This window comes from Malurus melanocephalus, unplaced genomic scaffold (assembly GCF_030028575.1).
Source record: "Malurus melanocephalus ecotype Western Australia unplaced genomic scaffold, MMel_1.1 scaffold_470, whole genome shotgun sequence".
NCBI lineage: Eukaryota > Metazoa > Chordata > Aves > Passeriformes > Maluridae > Malurus > Malurus melanocephalus.
The window spans coordinates 1-22,876 of NW_026623702.1; the positions used below are offsets into that span (position 1 = coordinate 1).

Consider the following 22,876-nt stretch of genomic DNA (forward strand, 5'->3'; position numbering starts at 1 on the left):
CCCTCCAGGGAAGGCAGATGCGCTGTGATTGCTGTGACAGGCAGAGGAGCTCCCCGTGATGGTGACTGGGACCAGTCCCACCCATCCCTGGCAGTGCTCAGGGTGGCAGAGGGATGTTGTTTGTCTCCACCGATCTTTGAACCCTTGGGAGAAGCACAGCTCTTCTCTTCATGCACCAGTCTTTCCTGATCTACTTTCAGTTCCTTCCTGCAAAGCTGCCCTGTGCAGCAGGGATGGAGAACTTCCTCCGCTGCTAAAGCCCGTTGGAAATGGCTAATTTACTACAACACAGGCAGAGAAGGGAAGAAGGATAGTGAAACACAGCCCAGCCTGGGCCTCGGGGCCATCTCAGGTTCAGGAGGAAAGGAAAGGACAAAGAGCTCAGAGACCCCCCAGTCTGGCTTTCTGCAGGACCTCAACATATCAAATTGAAATGGGCCTCTTTTTGCCCCTGGCTGTTCCTATGGTTTAAATGCTTTAACCTTTAAAGGTAGCATTCAGGAACCATGGTACTTAAGTGTTAAAGCTAACTTGGAGGGTATTTTTGCAAAGGGGAAGGAGTTTTACAGGGGCTTTTACCTACCAGACTTGCATTTCATTTCAGCACAGGTCATGTGCAGTGCTGCCTTCATACATAACCTGCCCGTGGTCCCTCATCTCAGCAATTTCCTCAGTCTTGTCCTGAGATCAGCAGATTAAAAGCAAAGAAGATTTGAGGCTTCTTTCCCAGTGGTGTTGAGTGCCTGTTGCTCCTCATAGTCCTGAWAGAGAGGGTGCTCAGCACTGCTGCAGGAAGCAGAAATTCATCTCTATCTCTACTGCTCTTTGCCCTGGTCTCAAAGACTATTTGAGACACTAGACAAGAAATGAAGAAAAAAACCTCCACAATCAAAAACCATCAGAACTCTCCTCAGTTTTGTTGGTCCTAGTATCTGTAACCACAGACCCTGTTCATTCTCAGAGCAGATCCTTCACAGCCTTTCTTCCTCTAAAATATTTTCTTGTTCTGCTATTAATAAAGCCCACATCAGATGTACCACTTTCTTTGCTCATGTAGTTGCTTGTCCAATCCCCTAATTCCTATTTTTGGTCTCCCTGTACTTTTCTCTCATTTCATCTCCACTATTATTTCYATTTCCTTTGTTTGTTCCAATATGTACAGACTTCAGAAAAGGCTTTCTTGACATGATCAGCCTTCTGCCTTCTGCCTCTTCCTTCCTGTTGTTTTCTAAACTTCGCTATTTTTCTACACTGAATTGCTTTTCCATTCCTCACATGTGGTTTGAAATGTCTCTTTTCCACCAGCACTACCAGAGATTGCAGTGGCCCTCTCATAGCCAAGCTAAAAGGGGACCTTTTTCTTCTTACATGTGAAAATCACATCCTCCCCACACAGGTCAGTGTTCTTCTTTCCAGACCTCCTCAAATACTCATTTCCCTTTTCCCTRTCCAATGCTCAGGCTTCAGTGGYTTATCTTCTGTGCTGCCAGTATCCYRGCAGCATCCATGGAATTCTGTCCATCTGCTKAGCTCTATTATGCAATTTTTTACTTCATATCTTACCTGCCAACAACCATCTCTGCAGGTGACACCCCACTCATGTGGCAGCAAAAAGGAGTTTGTTTTCTGGACAATTCACCTGGTAGAGTCTGTTTGCTGAGCTCATTGATATTTTCTGGTAAGGACACACTTACATTAAGAACARGAATCAATGAGTTTATTTCACTCTCTGATTGCCATCACCATACTTAGGTTTGGGGTTTGTAAGTGACTACCTTCATTCCTTATATAACACAGACACAGCAGACTTTCAGCAGAGTTTCAATTTCAGATTCCTGGCTAATTCCTCTCTAATTCTTCTCATGGATAAGAACATGTGGGATATTTCTATTTAACCAGGTGTAACAAGCTGAACATACTCCCACCAATACTTCAGCAAAGTGTCCCTTACTCCTCTCATACCYCCATGATTTTCTTATTTATGACTTCTCAGTGCAGAGGAAGCCAAAGCAAGAGAATGATTTTGTTAGAAAGCAAACCAAGAATTATTAGGAGGGGCTTAAAGGCATGTGGACATAGACTGCAGTCAGCTCCCAAAAACCCACAAGACGTTCCTCCATCAGTAAGGTGGTGCAGCAGAGGCTTCACGTCTGATCTTCCACCAGGAAATGCAGCCAGGGCTTATAAGCACATACAGGAATTTAGACAAATGCAAATTACTTCTGAAACAAAAATAAAGATGCACAAACAGATTTAGAACAGCCTTAGCCCTGGCCAAGTCCCACATTAACCAACTTCCAGCACTCTCCAGATGCCTCAACACAGCCGTGGAGTTGCCAGGCTCTCAGCAAAGAGCAGAGGCTGCCTCAACTCTGATGCTCTGGTGCTTGAGAAATGAGCAATCCCCCCCTTCTTGGCATCCCAAGAAGACACAGCAGCTGCCCASAAAGCAGAAAAGCCTTAAAAATGCATTAACTGCCTGCAGATCTGCATTAGATCACTACTTACAAGCCTAAATCGGTTTTCAAATTAAAGGTGGTTGATCTCATTTTGCCTTGGTTTTCCTCTTATTTTTTTTTTTTTTTTTTTTTTTTTTTTTTTTTTTTTTTTTTTTTTTTTTTTTTTTTTTTTTTTTTTAAGTAGCTTTTCACAAAATAGTCTTCATCTTTCCTAATTGTTGTTTCCCCTCTTTTCCTCTTGTTGGTTAAATCTGGGCTGGGGTTTGATTGCTGTAGGACAGAGGTATGTTAGGAAATTTGATGCAAAGGACAAGAAAACAAAAATCAGAGGTATTTGGTCTGAAAAGAGGCTTTGTCCAATGCATAATTCTTGTGTGTTTAAGGACAGAGTAATAGATTTGGAAGGATAAGTCATATATCTTAGGATTTTCTTCCCTGCCCCCTTTGATTGATTCATTCCAGTCTCTTCAGATCTTTGCCTGTTCCCACAAACCTGGAATCTCAGGATTGTTTGATTAAGTCATGGTTACCATGACAATAAAAGTGCCTCTGGCCAGTTTGACCTTTGACTGGATTCAATTCACTGAGAGAAATGGACAGAGACTATAGAAAAAGCTTCAGCTTCATGTCCACTACTGCATAAAACGGGCTCTCCCGCACTTTCAGAGAGCGAGCTGRCTGCCCTTTTAAAAATATAAATTGGGCTGGAATGCTTTGGAAAGCATTTCTAAGGTTTTGGGAACCAATTTCTTGATGAATATCACTTCAGATAGAAAATGCACACRGCGGTATTGTTGGGGACTTATTTTAAAATAATGTGGCGTTTAACACAACAAAAGCAAAACCAGAAGTCAGACTTYGCATGTGTGATCTGTACCCACAGAATTTAAAAATCACGCCATATCCCCATCCATCAAACATTTTACAGGTATTTTCAAATACCTAGCTCTTTGTAAGTATGTACACATGTACAAAAGCAGATTTCAGACTTAGGGCTCATTTCCTCTGATCGTAGCCCACCACTCTGCTGCAGGCTGCAGACGTTGCGCTGCTGTTGCTCATACAGATAATTATTCCTTTTCAAATACTTCCATTGCAAATCCATTTCAGCAAAAAAAAAAAACAAGGAGGGGAGTGGGGAGAAGAGAGAGATTTCAAAATTAAACCTGTTATGCGATTTGTAAATGGGCCTGACAGGATGACAGGCAGTTCATGAATGTGAGATTGCCAGATCCCCGGTGGGAGAGTGMGCSCTGCCCGTGCTCRTGTGGGGGCTCTGCTCTGCCCTGCRCTGGGCAGCCCCCTCATTTTACTGCTTCCGCTCTGCAAAGGAGACAAATAGATGCTTTGGTCTAGCTCAGAACAGGAGTTAAAGCCAGCTAAAAAACAGGGCTGTTTCTGGAGTCCCGAAAATGCAGTGGCAGGAGAAAGTGGCTCGAGCCATTTGGGAAGAGTGGGCTTCACTGGGCACACCATGGAGAAAACAGCGGGCAGCCCTTCCCTGGGATATCCAGCCAAGGTGAACACTAGCCAACAAAATGGCATGGAGCCAAACCAAGGGGAGTAAAATAAACCCAGGCACTGTAAAAACGAGGGGAAAAGGGTGCCTGGGCTGGGGCAATAGCTGCATTGACCTTACTTGGGTAATAGACAACACTCATTTAAAAGACAGACCYGAGTGGGCAAGCTGGAACTCAGAAWTTTTTTCCCCATTTTAAGTAAATCTTTTTTTTTGCTTGATCTGTTGCTCATTTACTGTCATAAAGTTCTTCCTTCTTCTCACCTAGTTACCTTGAATTCTGAAGCCATGGGAAATGACTGAAGGGGATTATTTGAGCCTTCCCACACAGGCTCTCRGATGCAGAATCCTCCTGTTTCCATGCTGGCCATCAGGACCATATCCTGTCAAGTGGCACAGTTTCAACAAGTTCAGTAGAGAGCTGCTGTTGTTAAAGGATTTCGGTTCTCAGACCAAGAATTGGAAGGGAGATTTGTTTGGGAAGGAATAGAGAGTGGAGGATTTGTTTGTAATTTTTTTCCTTTTTCTTTTTTGGTGAAAGACAACAGGGAAAATGTCAAGAAGTACATACAGAAAATCGACCAATCTGACAAAATCTGCCCCTAATGGAAAAACATTTTTGCCTCCAAGAGAAGTCAAAGTAAAATTTTCAAAGGCACTTACCTGACTTTCAAGGAGCACAAACTCCTAGAGGTCTTCTGACTTTGGAAAAATGTATCTGAATTTTCCAKGGTTCATAAGTGAAACTCTTTGATTTGGATGAGGATGATTTCACCTCTGAAGAAACAGCAGTCACCCACCCCACTGGCTTGTTCACCATGGCTTCCTACAGGATGGGAGAACATTAATAAGCATAGAATATGCCTAATCCATCTTGGCCTTTCCCTCCCCTCATTCTTTTGATGCTGAGTGCTTCCAGTTGTGCCAGTCTGTAAACTCTCAGCAGTATTTTGTATTTTCCCTTCAGCCTCTCTCTCCCTCTCTGTAAGATTTCACCAGCCTATTAGTGTTAGAATGTGAGTGTTTATTAAATCCAGATATCTATTTATCTATTGGTCTATCTTTATGCAATTCATAYACATGCATGTCTGCTGAGGCATGGTCCTGGGTATAATGTTCCATTAGAGTGAAATGTTTACATAAAGGAAACTGAGGAGTTTAGCTATTATAAACCTGGACACTGTCAGTTTACTTACAAGAATGTCACATGCAGCCCATGGCCAACCTGAAATTGAGACCCTATCACATCTCTCCTCTCATATCTGTCCCTTTATGTCTTCACTTGTGGCCCATCACAGAGACAGCATGGATTGGTTCAGATGCAACAAGAATTGTAATATTGGTGAGTAGAACCACCATTGGAAACACACTGTCTGTGCAGGATGGATATCAGAGCACTCCTTTTTTTTCTGAGAGGACAGCTATTCCCCCATCCTCAGAAAATGATCACACAGTCTGTTACTGTCTCTCTCTCAGAAATAACTTTACACACAAAAACTAATATTTCTTTTCCATATTGAATAARAAAACTACATTACAAGCCCCCAGTCCCCATTCATGGAAGGTAAGCTGGGACTTCAGAAAGGTTAAAGAAGCAGCAAGGGCTATTGGATAAACCAGAGGTACCAACCACATGGAAAGCACTATGGAAATACCTGCCTTTTCCTACAAGCTGGATTCTCTGCTCTGGGAATACATTTTATTTTTAGATTCAGTAAACAACAAGATACTAGGTGATCACTACAGATAGGCATTGCTCTGTTTAAAACTCTGCCACAGTAACTCCTGGCACAATCACAAGCTGGTGTGATTTTAAACACAAGCACCTGGCTGTGCCCAGCCTTCAGCTGACAGAGGGAAATGCAGCTTTTTCCCGTTTCTCGTGCTGCCGGAGCTGCTGATCGCACGGTGGCTCCCGCTCCCGGCAGCGATGCTCCYGCCTGCCCATTCCCAGCCCGGCTCCCTCCTCACCCCCCGAAAGGCAGCAGAGCTCTAATGACCTCCCATGCACTTACATCTAACAGATACGTTTTTGAAAACAGAATCAGACCTCACACATCTACGACCACTTTAAAAGGCTTCTCACCGCACCTTCTGCTCTCTGTTCTCTACACTCAAGTGGAAGAATGGCACAAACTCCCCCCTCTCCCCACCCTTTTCACCCAGTTCCTCCCGACAGCAAGAAAATCTTACAAGAGCCAAAGGAAAGCTAAAGAAACAACTCYGGGTCCTGTCTGCTCAGGGAACAATTTCCACATCTGGCTTTTGCTGCTGCTTTTACTATCACTTCTGTCCCTCTGTGTCCTCTCCTTTCCATGGATCCACATTGATTTTTTTGTTGAGTCAAGCCAGTCATTAAGAGAATCTTTCCATCACCACTTCCCAAAGACTGTCCTTCTTTCCATCTGATGCTCACCCACTCATGAAAAAGGGAAACAAAAAATAGAAAACCCAGAGTCTTGGTTTGCCTCTTCTTTATTACTCTGTTACTCCCACCCATCAGTTTTATGGACTATCATTTATTGACTRCTCTGGACTGAGTGATGTGAGGACAAATTTGCAGGGGTGCATCAGACACACCCTGTGTCACAAAAGGTGCATGATCAGAGACTGGAGACAAACTTGTGCATTGCTGATGCCTTATTGGGACTTATTCACAATTGCATTGGTTAATGGGAATAGTAAAAAATAGTGCAAAAGCATAACTGGCTCTTTCTCCACATTAAAATAAACAAAAGTTGTGTGGTAATGAGTCGTGATATCCCACCTTAGCTGGTACCCTCTCTGTGGCAGAGAACTGAGATGATGTGCTACACTTCCGGACACTTAAAGCAAAGCCAAAAGGTCTACTCAGTCCTTAGATAAGTCAGTAATAAAGAAGGGAAACTGGTTGGGAGATTTTAATCATTGATTCAGAAAAGCCACAACCTGAYAAAAATCACTGCTTGGATATAAATCCAATCTCTGAATTCTTAATAGATAACAGTTTGCTAGGGCAGYGCTCAGGTTGAGATGTTTTACACCAGATCAGGTGTCACCCTTCTGTGCCTTTTCCCTGGTGCTGTGCCAGGTGAGCAGCAAAGCCTCTGCCAGCAGCTCTGGGGAATTCAGTGGGACCACAACCGTGTGGCCATGCCCACAGTCTGGCAGGGGCTGATGACGCCTGAGTTATTGTCCTTCACTTACTCTAATTGTGACTTCTTCAAATAAATAATTCAATAAGTTATTTTGTGAAAGTAGTCCAAAAAGACACTACAATCCATTTACACTCAATGAGGGAAATACAGCACACCTTCCTCCACAAGCTCCTCTGCTTTRTTACAATCCCTTCCTTCCCAGCTGTCCCAGGCTCTCTCAGTCYAGCACATCCTGAATCCAAATGGGTTCTTGGGCAATGGTTTCCCTTCCCCAGATGAAGACCTGAGGTATTGGCTGCTTCCTACAAACCTCATCTCTTCCACTAATTATCCCCCTCACTTTYGCAGTCCCATTGCCTGCCCGTTACTCCTTTTTAGTCATCTCTTCCCTAATACCTCTTTGATGACTACAAGAGAAGCAGAGGAGATGATTCATACAAACTAAATTGGGGGCTGAACTGTGYTCAGTTCTGCATTTTCTCCTGAAACAGAGCAGGGGAAGCAGCCAGCAGAGCCTCCTCAACCAGTTCATTCCCTCACTGCCACCCCAACATTACCTCCATTTTTCTGGAAGCCATAAGAGCCACTGTTAAGAAGCTGGTGATTTTTCTGTCGTTCTGACACCAAGGAAAGTCTCTGCCTTGGCTGCATGCAAGGTGGCAAATTTAATTCTCTTCTCTTAACTGCTTCTTCACTAAATCTATGCTGCCTGCTAATCTCYTGCATCCCTGTAGAAAAGTCACGACTGAAGACTCAAGTTGTCAAAACATCACTTGTCTTTTCCACCAACGCTGGTGGAAGCATGGCTGTGCTCAGCCGGAGCGGAGTTGAGTGAACTTTGAGAAGGTCCCTGTTTCCAATTTAGCACAGCTCCCAGGAGGTATTACATTTCCTGGTGCAGAGCAGAAAACGCTTTGAGATCCTCAAGCACAAAGCCTTGTTGTTTTATTCATTTGTACTGCTGAGCAAATTCTCTTTTCAAGGCTTCCAGTGGGGAAATTTCCTCCAGTTTCTCCTAGCAGAGTCCAGATTAAAGCTACCTTTACCCTTTTAAGGTCTAGAAAGCACGATTCCTTCAAAGACAGGCTTTATTTCCTGTACTCCTGGAAAATCTTTTTAATTGCAAGAAAGACTCTCTTCCTAATTATAAAAGCATTTGAGCTCATCCTCTATTCTGTTGTGTTGGCAAAGCCTCTGGAAGAGTTCTCCAACCTGAAACTTCCAAGGAATCTATTAGGAAACCCATCACAGCTTCCAGATAACATGCTGCCAGCTTTATTAAAAGAGCAATGCTGGAGCAGGCTCACACTCGCATTGCAGTCATTCTTGGCACTCCTGCAGCCTCCTCCATCCAAGAATTCTGCACCGCTCATTCCACTGGCTGCCTCTTCCTCCCCTCCCCACAAGGAACGTACCGAGCACCTTCCAGGATCACCTGGAGCATGGGATTTTTACAGCACCTCACCAATTGTGTTTTTACAAAGATTCTCTGATGTGCTGCCCGCTCCTCCCTGGGGAGCTGAGCAGAGCAGCAGCAGCAGAGGGCTTTGTGAGCTCTCACAATCCTGGGACAGCCCCTCTGATGTCCCACATGTTTAACACAGCTCTGTCCCCACCACTGCGCTACTGTTAACCATCCACATCCCAAGGTTTTTCTCGAATTTTCCCCAGATTACAACCAGGGCCAGTTTGCTGCTGCTTCAAAACAATGTTTCACTGATTACAACCTAGGCTGACAATTATAGTGATTTAAACCCCAACTAATTGTGAGGTACTTTGATCATGCCTTGCACAACTTGTGGTTTGTAGGCTGCAAATACTTGAAAGGAACTCTTGGGTTCACAATTTCCTTGAATATAAATTTTATTTTGATATATAAGGTATGATTCAAATATTAAAATTAAGCCTGTATTTCCCCTCATCCCATTTCTTCTTTGGATATTATTGCTGTTTTAATTTTCTCTCCCTGAGCTTARTAYTTACCATGCAATTTGTTTAAGCTTAAGCCTATTTGCTTTGTTCATTTGTATTATTAAGAACAATTTTAGAAAGGTGTTGTGGTTTTGTTTTGGGTYTTTTGTTTTGGTGTTTTTTTAGCTGTGATTTTTTTTTTTGTATTGTTGCTCAGAAAACACGGGTTAGCAGCACAAATGGAAGCATAGAGCCAGCAGCACTCTAACTTCAGACAGGGTTACTGAGAGGATCTCTGCTGGCTTTGCAAAGTCCCAGCAGCAGTTTGCACTGCACCAATTCAGCCCATGMAATTTTTGTTAATATAGTATGGGCAGTAAATCCTTCTATTTCTCTTTCTTTGCATTTTTAAGAGTTTAGGACACTTGCAAGCGACAAGCTGCATCCATTGGTTGCAGCCAAAGCTCCTGGAAATGTTTCCTGCCAGGCACTGCTCATGGATCAGCRCTGCAGGTCACATTTTCCTGCAGCATTCCTCGAGTGCAGCTACAAAGTGGTGCAGATGCTGATCCTCTTTAGGGAAATTTCACRTTTCCCTCCATTCTATTCTGCTGCCTCTGCCCATTGCTGTCACAACCCCCCATCCTGGGCAGCCCTGGACCTTTCCCATCTCCAGGCTGGCAATGTGGCTGCAGGTACGAGTGGCTGGTTCAAAGGGAGGTGCACATGTTGGCCCCATCCCCGAACTGGCGCCTCTCTGCCTGGGAAACCTGAGAGTTTCTGTCCTTGCTTATGAACCGTGACATCTGCACATTCCTCGGGCGCTGACCCCCGGGGGCCAGAGGTCACCCCAAGGTCAAGCAGTTTCCTCTTTCACCACCAATAGAGACCTTGACTAGAGGTAAATTATGTTGCAGTTTAAGGAAATAATTTGAAACACTCTTGTAATTATAATAAATTTTGCTGTTTACATTTTAATCTTCAACCCTTTCACCCTCTGGTTCTCTTGTTTAAGGAAAAAAAAAAAGGGGGAATTACATATTTAACAGAAAAACTCCTGCCATGGTGGACAGTTGGATAAATAACTGAAGTTCCAATGGCACAACAGCTCTGAGGTCTTTGTCTGCCTTCAGCATGAGCATGCACTTTTGTAAGTGCAAAATCTACTTAATCTTCAGATAAGTATGTTCATGCAGCAAGAATGGAAACATAATATTGTGTCAGGAATGTCACGTGATTACCCATTCTCCATGTCGAGTAACTGTAAAGTTACTTGAAGAAAAATCTCAAGCACCTTACTCAGGCAAAATTCCAGTTGACGCCAATGAAATTTTACAGTAAAACAGATTTTGACTCATGGCTATAGCAAGAGCAGCTGTTTTACTAAGCAAACGTTGTCATTTGATCATTTTCTCTTTCTGCTCACCAGTGCTGATGGGCTTGGAAAAAACCTTTCCTTCAAAGGAAAATGATCACATAATTGCAATAAAGTCCTGTTAGTTTTCAGCTGGGTACCATTATTCCATCTGATATTTTAAAACAAAACCCTGGACATGTACAATTCCTCATTTATCCAATACACTTCACCATCCGAAAACTAAATTTAGAGCAACACAAGGAAGAAGCAGAGTAATTACAGCAGCAAGGTCTAGGGTGATGTTCAGAGTTGAGAGAATGAGCRCTTGAGGAAAGCAGAGAACACAACAGAACTGCTTGTCACAAATTAAATGCAGGGCTTTCCTTGCAAGGATACCTGAACTTTGTGCCAGTGGCCACTCTGAAAAGAAAATGTACTCAAGTTCCACCTGTGGGTGTGGGGGTGTTTGCAATCCTACCCCACTCCAAGGACCCTGTTTGTGTGCTCTGCAGCATAAGCACAACAAGGCCAAGGAAACAAACAGAGCAAGAGCARTTGAGATCAGCGCTCCATGATCCGTGTTCTGTCCCAGATGAGATGTGAGGGCAGGCAGCGTCACTTCTCTGCTACAGAAACAGCACTTGTAAAGGAGATACAACAATCACTTTCACAAAATGCCTCCAAATTTRCAATTGCAAGCTGCTAYYCTGAGCAACATTGTGTCTGTGTCTATTGTTGTAGAGTCCACGTGTTTTGAGAACCTTGGATAACAGCAGCTCCTGAAGTGATAAACGTTGCCTTTAACAAAGAGAAAAAGGAAACACGGAGAAATAACACAGGCTAAAGGTACTCACTCACCAGCAAGCAGAGAGGAACCTGCAGCAAAGAACAGTCAGAATAAAGTGAAGTGGCCTGGGCCTGCCAAACTTAAATCCTAACCCSCAGTGCAGTGGGGCTTTCTGGGAAGGAGTTCCTATAATGGGAGGCTCAGTGCAGCTGGCTAAGTGCTAAGGGGCTTTGCCTGCTTTAATGAATAGCTCACAAACACCAGGCGATCCTAAAGTGTAGGCAAGATAAGGCACAACTTACTGGAAAGTGAAAAGGGAATATGAGGAATCCTTGACCAATCAGTTTTTTTGATCTTCACCTACTTGCTGCTGGGCTGGCTTGTGTGAATGGAGGGTCTCTGGCACAGGAAGCTCCTGCCTGTCAGTGCAGCTCTCTGCAGGGGCAGGGCCAAGGGGCCACTTCAGATTGTCCCCTCCCCAAGCACAGCCCTGCTTGGGGCAGCAGCACAGCCCTGGGTGCTCCTCTGCTGCTCCCTCCCTGAATTCTGTGAGCTGAGCATGTGATGGGCATGCAGACGGTTGTCTGTCCTCAACTGAAATAACTCCTGGCCTGAAGSGGGGTAACTGTGGCAGAGAGCAAGAGTAGACCTCAATCTCTGCAGGAGGATTGGAGGTGGGTGTGTCTGCTCTGCTTGAGCACATAAGGAACAGCAAAGCACTGCTCTAAAATGTGGGGAGATTCTGCAGCCAGTGAGGGCCATCTTTGTGCTGGCAAGGCATGATCTAAGTCTCTCTATCCATTTTTTTTCTTCCTGGGGTGCCCTTCCCTGGCCACCAGGAATAGGGTACCAATGCCTTGGTCTCTTGTCTTGCCACAAAAAAAAAGAATCATTCCAAAGCAAGCACTGAGGATGGTGTCCTGTGGCTTTGAACAGATATTCTCCATTGAGACACACAGGCAGCCTCCTCAACGAAAACTTTTTCATCCAGAAGTGCAGTTTCAATCCTCACAAYGATCCACATCAATGATTTCAACAGGAGATACTGTTGGCTGGSTAGGAGCTGGAAGCTCTCCAGACTTCTGTTCAGGACTTTAGCYGAAAGTCTGTTTCTTTAGCACTCTGGTGCACTTTTTGTACTGCACTGACACAGCCTGACAGTGTAATTCTACCTGCATTCAAAATCAGCAGCTAAAGTCTCACTGCTTTCAGATGGAAACYGTTCCAAGCTCTTAATCTTAATTAAGTGTCCAAATTAGAAATTAATCAGCCTTCCACGTTCAAAGAGTTGGAAACAGTGATACTCCGTGTCTTCTTAAAGCACGACAAATGAGCCGTTTCTAAACACAGTGTATAAAACAAACCTGTACAGGAAAGCATTGAGCTGGTACCCAGGCAGTAAAATAAAAACTACTCTGCATTGGACAGTACTGCTTAATGTGGTCAGATCCCAGCTCTGACCTTACTGACAGCCTGTGCAGAGTTGGGAAATCAAACTCGGCTTCTTCAGTCCTCACCTTCCATTCATAWTGCTCACCTGTTGCTGAGAGATTTCTGAGAGGTGAACTCCATCTCTCAGTGTAGAGGATGTCCCAGTAACAGCTGAAATTAGACTGCAGGGACTGAGAGAGATTTTCCCATCCTTAGCTTCTATGAGTACATGAAATCAGATCAGTATCTTGTCTTGGGACAACCTTAGGTAGATTACTGTTTTGGTGAAGTGTGGCCATGCCTATGCTCCTCTGATGATAAGATATCACAGAAATCATGCAGTTTCCAAGGATCCCCCCAAGGARTAGCAAATACCTGTCATTCCTATCAGTAGTACTCAGAAAATTCAGCAGCTGATGCAGAGTCCTACCACACAGATGTGCATCAATGGAAACAGTATCAAACTCTTCATCAAAATGAAACATTTTATTRTTTAATTCCTACAGAATTTTGGGAAACAATGTCAGGGAAGGAAAGGCAGGTGAAAACCTGTCAATGGGCTGGACCATGTTTTTGTCCAGCTTCGGGCTGAACCCAGAGTCCCACAGTCACTTTCCCTACAGGAGATGGTGTCTCAGACAAATTCTAGAGACACGCTTCTCTGGGAATKCAGCCACGGGACTCCTGTCCTGCATTAGCTGCAAACATGAGACAAAAGGATATAACTGAAATCCAAGAAGCCTGGACTGTGGACACGCCAGATTATGAAAGCATCAGGGTGCTGTGATCATTGGCAATCTCAGTGTCAAGTGCTAAGAACGTGTATTTAAGCAGATCCCTGTACTGAGGATCCTCTCATTCATTTTTCTGTTGACCAAGACACAGTTTACAAGATTCATGATCAAAACTTCAGCTCCCTCTCCYATTTTCTCTCCAGAGCAGAGAACTYTATGCCCCTCACACAGCTAACCAGACGGTACAAATATAACAAGTACAGACCAAGATGTTTGCTTTTCCCAGCAACATGTAAGTACAGAACAGGGTAAGATGTGTCCGTGGTTTTACCCTCAGWGAAGGAAGCAAATGTCCCAGTGGCAGACTCRCAGGAACCCAGAGTCACTCTGAGCATTTTCTGTTCTTGCATTTAAATGTACACAATGGTGCATGACCAAATTGTCATCTCTCAACAGGGATACTCCCCCCAGGGAGATGGATGGAGGAGCAGGACAAATATGGAAACATTCCCCTCAGAACCTTTCTACCCAGCTGAGCCAGGGCCAAGGTGCCAGTGATGGCTGCCCAGTGCAGGAAAAGGCAAATGGAGCTTCTCCCCAAGAAGTACCCAAGTTCTTTCCCTTTCTTAGCAGAACAATTTTAGAAACTGCTCCTTCTCTATCTGGAGATATCTGAAGTCTTTATTTTCTATGTCATTTTGTGAAAATTTTTAGGTTGGTCTGAAAAATGCTTTCATCCCTCTTTTCTGATCATTTGTTCTCTTCTCTTACCTCCCCAAGTTTTAGTTCTTTTYTTACAATTGATTCCTGTATCTTTGACTTGCATTTTAGTTTAGCGATTAGAAGTCTAACAGAGACTAACAAGTTTTGCATCACAGGGTCAAAGATTCAATTTCATTCATTCTAGCTACTTTCTCTTTCTTGAAATAGCAAAGTTAGCTATTAAATTATTTTAATARATATCCAAGCAAACTCAATACTCAGCTGGTGCTTAGGTGTTCCTGTGAAATRCCACAGCAGAGCATGGTGAGGAAGGGAATGGAGAGAGCAGCTGATTGATCTTTCTAACCACATTTCTGTCAGTGTCTGCTACTCAGACAGGATCTGAGTTTAGTACCTAAACATGCTGCCTGCTCTCAATGTGCTGTTCTGGTCGCCTGCAAAGCAAAAACTGGTGGTGTTGGGATCAGCTYCTTTAAAGCTGTCACAGGAGTGGGAATGGTCAGTCCCAGCCAGCGACTGAAGGGAAASCAGAGCACAGAGAGAACACCCTGGCACAGAGGAGCTGAGCTGATGTACTYCGTGCTCTCTTCTGCCTGACTCCAAATGGACACTCAGCTGTTCAGCCAAGGCTGCCTGCAGCAATAAAAGGGCTCTAACCCCTGGGGTGCTTGTACAGGATAAACTTTACCCACTCTCTCCTTTATGGAAACAGCTATTCCTCTCCTAAATGAGTGCAGGCTGCTTGGGCTCTGCCATTTCTCTCACTTACCCTTCCTGCAAGACACAGTTCAGGAACCCACTCCTGCTTCTGTTCAGGCAGTGCAGATTATTCATGTCTCTCTTGTCCCTTTTCAGCTCCTGTATCCCCATCAAACGCAGAACTTTTGTTCTGCTGTGTATGACAGTGTTGTTGGGAACTAGCATGTCCTGATGCACTTGACATCCAAAGGAGGGAACTGCAAATTTTCATAGGAACTGAAAAAAAACCACGGTGGAGAAAAGAAGGATTTCAGTCACTTCTCATACACAAGGGCTGCCTCACAATAAGTGTGTAAAGCACTTGGCACCAGAAGCCCTCACCCCGTCAGCTGCTGGGGGGCACAGTGGCAATGCAAGAACGGTGGAAATCTCCCCAGGACAGATATTTATGCGAGTGACCTGTTCTGCCAGTGAAATCATTTTGAACAACAAGACAGCTTTTTTCAGTCTGAAGAAATCGGTACATTCACCCCAGCCACTATTTATTTTATAAGTGTCCTGCATATAATGAAAGGAACAATCTTTCTTACCATCTGCCTTGCTGAAAGGCACATTTTGTGTGCGGAACAGTTTCAGAGAGCTAATGGCAAAGTGCACATTACTAGCCCAGCAGTGAAAGCATTTGTAAACATCATCATCATCAAAGAGGCCTAGAGCTGCAAAGGCTGTTTTTTGCCTTGTGAGTTTATGTCTGTAAATGACTAATTGGTAAAGTTTTATCTGCAGAAGGTGGTTGGTGGTGGAAGATATTTACAAGAAAGAAAAGCAGGAAATAATTCATCTTGGGAAGCTGAATCTAATCTGGGATGTTCATGTATTAAAATRGGCTTTAAAAATGAGTCTATTTTCTTTTAAAAAAATATATTAAAATACAATTTTGCTTTTCATGAAATGAGAAATGGGCATGGACAGCCAGAGGGAATGTAAAAAACTGGAAAACAGGTGAGAGTGAGACCTTATGTCTCTGGCAGTTACATCACACAGGAGACACCACACAGGAGTGTTTGGGATGGAGGAGCTGAGCACTTGCACCCACTTGCTGCACTTGTCAGTAATTTAATAAAACCAAACAAGATACCACATTTGGAGGGAAACAACAGCTTCACTGTGGAAAATAACCTCTTACATATTGTTGCATTATTTAGTRCAACCTCCAAAAATTATTTTTCTTTGAAACAAAACCAAAAAGGAAGAATTGCAGGCTGGAGAGCAGTGTTTTTCTTTAGTTGTTGAAGTAATTTCTTGGTGTTTAGTATTCACTGCAGGAAATATTGCTCTACCTGTCTGAAATAGCTCTTGTCAGGAAAATCATACTCACTACCTCTGCTGAAAACTCAAGATGTGACTCTTTGAAACAGTTACATGATTCCTAAAAAGTCTCCAAAATAAAGGAATAACAGGGATGCTGGAATCCCCCTTAGCTAAATTGCCTTCTAGGCTTTCATTGGGTTATGGATGTGTTTAACTAATAGAAAACATTGGCCAGTGTGATTCCAGTCCTAGAAGCAAAAGAGGGATAATTTAGTATCAGGAGTGATTAATGTCATTTACTTACCCATTTTGTTATAGCTGTTACTGAATTTAAAATGTTACTCACAAATTAAATATTTTACAACCATTTTGCTCCTAATTAGTTGCAGATCACAGATTTCCTTTAAACATAATGGCTGTTTAGGTGGTGGGGTTTGCAATGCACATTGTTTTTTTACAATCACTTCTGACATCTTGAGAATTTGTTTAATTTTGATTAATTTCAATAAAATGAGATGAGAGTGTACAATCTCTTTGGAACGGTCTGTTGTTTCAAAGTGTGGTTTAAGTGCACAACATCCTTTARCTATTAATTTGCACACTTTGCCATATACATGTTGGACTTTAGAGTCTGAATTAATGTAGCTTAARGAGATGTTATCTTAATTGTTATTTGGATCAGGATAGTTTAACATACCCTTAATAAAAACAAATATCCTGTCACATAATGACCCTAAATTTTTTAGGGATTTCTTTTGATACCTTTTAATGAAATGTTTAATTTGGATGAGGAATAGTGAGATAGAGAGGACACATTCTCTACATGAGCAGCAGAGAAAAGCTGGTTTACTTTTTTTTCCAGCAGCTAATGAATAGCAATTTTAGCCAGCAAATTCTGAAGGTTGTGCTGAAGCCAAGGTAGCTCTGCCAAGAGACAGGTAAATGTAGTAAACAAATGTGATACTGTATTTGAGCCTTCCCCTGTTAGAACAAAGTTTATGTGTGTGCTTGGAACAAACCTTAATAGTTTGTTCAAAATGTTATTGAGGTGTTCTTACTGTGTGGTGGTTTTATTGTTTTGGTTTTGTTTTATTTTGTTTTGTTTTAAATCACAGCTGATCTACACCTTTACTCTCTTTAAAGTTTACATGGCAAAGAGAAAAACTGCCTGAACAGAGACATTATGATCACTGAAGTTTCTGCTGTCAGGTCTTAACAGAGAAAATTTTCTCYTAAATTCCAGACCTTTAAAAGGGTTTTGGTGGTGTTCACCGCACCAAAGTAGTTTCCTTCCAAGCTTAGGTCACAAAAAGGTGCTGTCTGSTTTCTGCCACAAAGGAACCTCTTCACTGATGATACTGAATCAAGTATTTGGAAGAATTGCAGAACTGATGCTGCCCTGGGAACCTCTAATTCCCTGTTAATATTGTCTGCACAAAAATCAAAGCTTCCTTGAAGGTAGTGCAAATTCCTCCCATTTTCAATCTGCCTGRTGGAATTGCCCAGTCATGAAATCCTTCAAACCTCCTCTGACCGTTTGAGGAGCTGCTGTCCTTTCCTTTCCTCCTTTCCTGCAGCAGCTCTGCCCTGTGACAACCTTTGCCCACCTCAAATCRTGTGTGATGTGCTACAGCAACCACGCACAGGCTGCATTTGCCCCTTCCTTCCCAAATTCAAACATTTGCTCCCTGATCATCCAAATATTGATTTAAACAGTCTTTGATGTCATTTGGGGAAAAGCATTTGAATGTTTTAAATGTGGACTTAGCCCACTACAAGGAAYACTCAGAGGATTGAGACAAACAGGGACCCTTTGCACTCTGTTAGYTAATGTCACACTCCCTGCAGCATTTGCTAAAATCATTTAGTCACAAAGATAACAGCGTGGATAAGGAATATTTTAAAATGTTTTGAAAAGACACTGTTATCTGTTTGATCTTAACAGATGACTTCTACAATCTGAATTCCATCTCCACAACAGAAAAAGCTCCTATTCTGTAAGAGAGTGTTTATAGAAAACCATATCTGAATTAGTCCTGGGTTTGGTCACAGGCTCTTGACCAGTTTGAGCTCTGATTGAAAAATTAGTTCTTCTTGTGGGTTACCATTTTCCAGGTACAGATTTCAATTAGCAGGAAGAAGCTCTCATTCTCACATAAATGTTCCCAGCTCCTTATTGGTATATTTAACCAGGACTTCCCAGCTCCTAGGTGTATAAACACCAAAATTTCATTGCTATTTTYCCCCCATTGACATGAAAGGCAAACMTAAACATGCTCAAGAGCTAGCAGTGTTGACTGAAATATTTCTAAAGGGTCTTTTACACCTTAAGCACYCTCCACTTTCCTGTGGTTAAATGCACAATGTGTGTGAGATATGAAGCAAAGAAATTCTGTAATTGTAAAGATCATTTCCCAGGGCTTGTTAATTCATTTATTTTCATTTTTCCTCTTGTGCCAATAAAGTCATGTTGAACTAATTCAGTATCTTTCATTACAAGTGATGAGGAACACTAAATTATAACGAAAGGTACGTGCTCTTCTTGGTTAACCAGAGGTGCCTGGAAACTGGGTGTGAACTTATAAGTGATATTTTAAATATAATTGAACCATTAATCCTTGATGTATTTGAATAATTGGCACACAACTCGAGAGAAAATAATTTAGGAAAATGCCAATAATTATTGTTTTGGATTTGTGAGAAGAGCAAACCACACAAGTTGTAAGGGAAGGGGAAATTAATCTTGAAACAAAGTTTTTTATAAACATAGTTTAAAATTAAGCTTCACTGGTGCTAATGAGGAATACAAAGATTAAATTTAATTTTGGAAGCATTCACTAAGTCTGCAAGCTTAAAACAAAGTTATATTGGTTAACAGCTAAAAGCGATGGAAATGAGTTTTCAAATCAGTTCTAGACTGCAATTCAGTAGCAAACCAAGCAAAGCTGTGAACATTTCTATCTGCAGTTTTCTACTTCTTTTTGAAAGGACAGTTTATAACATGGTCAAACTAAGATCACAGCCACATGTTCACCCCTCTAAAACACCCAAGTTTAACCTGAAGCTTTGTGAGCCCTTTCAACGAAACTGTTTGATAAGCAAACTCTAATTTCCTAATTCCATTTCTATATCTCGGCTCCTTTCAAATCTGCCAACTCCATCTGCACAAGTGTTTACTGGTGGGGTTTTAGAGCTAAAAAAGGGGAGGCTGATTTCAAGATTTAGCAGAGAAAACAAAGAGCTCTGCTAACTCTGCCCAGAGACTGCTCTGACACCTCAACAAACACAGAAGTATCTTCATGTTTAGCACCTATTTTGCAGATACCAAARGGAAGAGAAAACCTTTATAATTATTTTTCTTTATATTAAATTCTTAACTCTGAAGTGAGATGTGACCCTTAGATGCATCTCCCATAATACCTCAGTGATTCCTCCCGTTTGGTCAGGACTAACAGAATCATATTAATTGGCAATTCTGCTTGGGGGTGGGAAAGAGGTGGGTTTTTCTTCAGTTACTTTTCTTCAATGTCAAACAGATTAGTGCCCTAAACTGCCTGGGAGATAAATWTGCTGCAGTTTTCAAACAAATGAAATTCCAAAATAGTTTGTTAAGGTGAATTCAGTGAATGAAGAAAATAACCACCCTTTTTTTCATGCTCTCTGAACTGCAAGTCGTTCATTTTATTTTATTTTGGTTGTTGTTGTTGAGGGGTTTTTTAATTATTTGGGGAAAAAAAAACCAACTAAGAAACAGATCTGGGAAAAAAGAAGGAACTGAATCCTATGCTCTGCTTCAGATTAGGTTTTGTGGACTGTCTTAATTTAAAAAAATAAACACTATAAAATAATTTGAATATTCTTCTTGACACTAAAACAAAGAGTGAACTCCCGAAACACTGAGAGTGTGGGTTTTGTAGCTGTAGTGCTTTCCTAAAACAACGCTTCAAATCCGTCACAGCCCARCTCCCTCCTCTCCCTGCCTGTCTGAAAGCACATTTTAATTGTTTGGTAAAACAAAATAACCCTTTAAATTTTGTTCCAGAAAGAGTTTAAAATACAAACCATCAGAACTTCAGAGGTGAACACATCCCAGGGATTTTAGAAGGTATTTTATTTTGTAAATATTTTGTTTTCAAATGTATCTACAAAAGCTTTTAGAATGTTGAAAAGATGAAGCTCCTAAAATTATCTGATAATGAAAAAGATTATTTCTATTTAAATTTTGTTTGTAACTAAGAAACAGGGGGTTTCCTAAAAAGAAATTGTCCTGGAAAACTTCCTATTGCATATTCTGGACAAGATAAAAGTAAGTGTCACACATGAATATGAATTAATAGAAAATGTTTGGGCAGTTTGCTGTAATAAAAATCATTAAATAAAATTAGTAAGCATTTGAACTAGGATTTAAATAGGAACTTTGAACTAGGATTTTTTACACTAAGCTATATAAGACAACATGCTCTTTAAATCTGATAGTAAGTATTAGATATAAAAATAATTTTAAATACTCTTCATGTTTTTTTTCCCATGTACAGCTCCACTTRAATTATCTCATTCAAAGTAGTGCACCTTTGAACCACTAAATTCATTCTTAAGTTAGTGTTGCACTGATAAACTAATTTCAAACAAATGTTACTCAGTGCCAACACACAATTTCAACAAGAAGAAGAATTACAACAACAAATACCAAACAAACTATTTGACTACTTGAGCCTGTGTGAAATCTGAGAAAGGTGGATTTCTCAAACAATTATTGTAGGAATTTTGGGTTGTTTGTTGGTTTGGAGCTTTTTTTCTGTTTGATGCAGAATTTTTACTGATGGAACACTTGCAAGCTGTGTTTTGTTTTTAAATTTTAGATTAAAATGATGCTTCAAGGAACAAATAGGATTTTCCTTTTAAATGTTGACTCAAAATTACTTGCTTTCTAAGGAGAGAACATAGCTCTTTGCTTTTATACCCATGCCAAACCTCTGCAGTATTTCTTTGAGCTAACCTTTATCCCCTTTCTGGACTTGTATTGGTCTGTGCTAGAAAGCAAGTCAGCTGTAATTACTTACAGGTGAGTTATTCCATCCTAATGAAATAGCTCTATGAAAACGATGTTATTGAATTGAAATGTAGATGGCAGAAACACATTGATTTATTTTGCATGGATTTTTAAATGCTTAACAATCGTTCCCTCTCCCCTCAGTGCTAAAGAAATTAAGATCCAGCAGAGAGAGAAGTGAACACGAAGTTCACTTGTAACTTAGACTGGTATCATTTTTGCAATGTTTGCAGTTTGGGGACAGAATGAAAAATAAATTCAGTTTAATAGTTTTCTAATAAAATGCCTCAACTTTTTATTTCTAAAAGCCCGGTGCTGGTCACAGCAAGGCACAACACCCTTGCACTCTTACCTTCATCCTGACATTAACTGAAAGATGAATTTATTTACTCTGTTGTGCTTTTTTAAAAAGTGTGGGTAACTCCACCCATAACCCTACAACTTCCCACTCACCCAGTCCTTTTTAACCTTTTAAGCACTGCTCCTGACCCTCCATCCTCCCTGCCACTGGAGCAGGCGTTTTCAAGCCACATCCATTTTTATTGACCAGAGCCACATTGAAACCTTCAGCTCCCAACTGCAGCCCCCACCRAAAGTGTCCCCAACAGCTGTAAAAACAGGGGTTCTTTCCACACCAGCCTGAAAGTGCCTCTGCCCTGGGTCGGCAGAAGGAGCCAAATACCCCCTGCATTTGTCTGCAGGGAGGGGTTGYTCTTCTGGGGCTCTTTCCCCCCGCCCCGTCTCTCTCCTAATATAGGTATATGTGTATATATATATATATAATTATTTTTTGTGTGAAAGAGGGACAGGATTTTGTTTTGTTTTTACAGCAGCCATCCAGAGCCCTGGGTATTGATTTTCGGGCACATGAAAGGGATTTTTTACAGGCCTTCCCTGTGGAAGGGAGCAGCAGTAAAAGGTGATACCACCCACTCCGAAGGAATGCTGTGCATGCAATTAGGAGCAAGCTCCCAGCCAGGGGGTTAGAATTCAAAGCAAGGCAAAAGCTCCCCACCTCCCACAAACAACAAATCCATTAAAACTACCAAAGCCATCAATACTAATCAATGCATCCAGAGGCCATTAACCATTTCGTTGCTCGGGGTTTTCCCCCCTCGCTCCCTCACACTCCTCCTTCCACGGCTCCGTAGTCCCGGGGGCCGCACCCCTGTGCCGAACCCCCCCACTTTTGGCTCTCCGGCGGATGATTTGACCACTTTTCCCCTCGCCCGGAGCCGGCCGGGCACTGCCGGCGCTGCAGCAGCCTCATTAAATACCATTAAGTGGCACTGACTTCAAAGGGCTGGTCAGGAGCGGCGGGAGCGCGGGGCCGGCTGCGGGCGCTGAGGCAGCGCTCCCGGGGCAGCCCCGGCACGGAACACAGCCCGGGCTCGGTTCCCCCGGCACAGCCCCGGCACAGAACACAGCCCCGGCACGGCTCCCCCGGCACAGCCCGGGCTCAGCTCCCCCGACACAGCCCGGGCTCGGCTCCCCCGGCACAGCCCCGGCACAGAACACAGCCCCGGCACGGCTCCCCCGGCACAGCCCCGGCTCAGCTCCCCCGACATAGCCCGGGCTCGGCTCCCCCGGCACAGAGCACAGCCCGGGCTCGGCTCCCCCGGCACAGAACAGAGCCCCGGCTCAGCTCCCCCGGCACAGCCCGAGCTCAGCTCCCCCGGCACAGCCCGGGCTCAGCTCCCCCGGCACAGCCCGGGCTCAGCTCCCCCGGCACAGAGCACAGCCCCGGCTCAGCTCCCC

At 42.7% G+C, this 22,876-nt stretch overlaps 1 long non-coding RNA gene across 2 annotated transcripts; it reads right to left on the bottom strand.

The window, feature by feature from the left end:
- Positions 1-1,590: 1,590 nt before the first annotated feature.
- Positions 1,591-22,549, bottom strand: LOC130582191 (uncharacterized). 2 transcript variants are annotated; one of them, XR_008966295.1, is made up of 4 exons: positions 22,413-22,549; positions 4,642-4,804; positions 4,251-4,361; positions 1,591-2,222 (listed from the first exon to the last, which is right to left on the bottom strand). It is a non-coding gene; the product is annotated as an uncharacterized LOC130582191 (long non-coding RNA). The 2 variants fall into 2 exon arrangements; XR_008966294.1 differs by lacking the exon at positions 22,413-22,549 and adding an exon at positions 14,828-15,083.
- Between the last annotated feature and the right edge of the window lie 327 nt (positions 22,550-22,876).